Source organism: Eurypyga helias, unplaced genomic scaffold (assembly GCF_000690775.1).
Source record: "Eurypyga helias isolate BGI_N326 unplaced genomic scaffold, ASM69077v1 scaffold4710, whole genome shotgun sequence".
Lineage (NCBI taxonomy): Eukaryota > Metazoa > Chordata > Aves > Eurypygiformes > Eurypygidae > Eurypyga > Eurypyga helias.
Window position 1 is genome coordinate 48080 of NW_010223741.1, and position 774 is coordinate 48853.

General features: G+C 39.1%; 1 protein-coding gene across 2 annotated transcripts in view; it reads right to left on the minus strand.

Annotated features, from left to right (window-relative positions):
* POU2F1 (POU class 2 homeobox 1) overlaps window positions 1-774 on the minus strand; it is a 51975-nt gene that overhangs the window by 47740 nt on the left and 3461 nt on the right. The gene's annotated exons all lie outside the window — the stretch shown is intronic.

Consider the following 774-nt stretch of genomic DNA (forward strand, 5'->3'; position numbering starts at 1 on the left):
TAAGTCATATTTCCTATATATTCATGCAAAACCATAGAAAATATAGAATAATTTCTCTTCCTTCTTCCTCTGGATTAGTCTATTGGAAAGTCTGCTCTTGGTTTCAAAGCTTGTTAGCTGAATATAGTGCAACACAGAGGGCCTCTCCAGATGGCAGTCAGAGAATATAGCTTCCTTATAGGAATCTATACAGATGTTCTGTGTACATATTTCCTATATATTCATGCAAAACCATAGAAAATATAGAATAATTTCTCTTCCTTCTTCCTCTGGATTAGTCTATTGGAAAGTCTGCTCTTGGTTTCAAAGCTTGTTAGCTGAATATAGTGCAACACAGAGGGCCTCTCCAGATGGCAGTCAGAGAATATAGCTTCCTTATAGGAATCTATACAGATGTTCTGTGTAAAGCATCAGCTCTCCACCTTATTACCTCCTCACTCCTTGCTACCTCCTCACTCCTTGCTACCGACCTCAGTGTGCCACATTCTCACCAATGAAAATTACAAAAAGAATTTTAAGACAAACCAGCTGATAAAATGAGGCATAAGCAATTCCTTAAGCATTCTCTCATTCCCATAAGCAGTTAAATGCAAGTTTAGTGAGCTCAAAATGAGCACTTTACTCCAGGATATTCTCTTGCTAGGTGCTTAAAAAGGTTACCTCTGCCATGTGCTTTCATCAAAGCAGTGATTTCCAAAATACCGAGGGTCTGAAGAGGAATACAGAAACAGCATTAACTGCTGCATCTGTCCCCCAGATATTTCCAGGACTGCC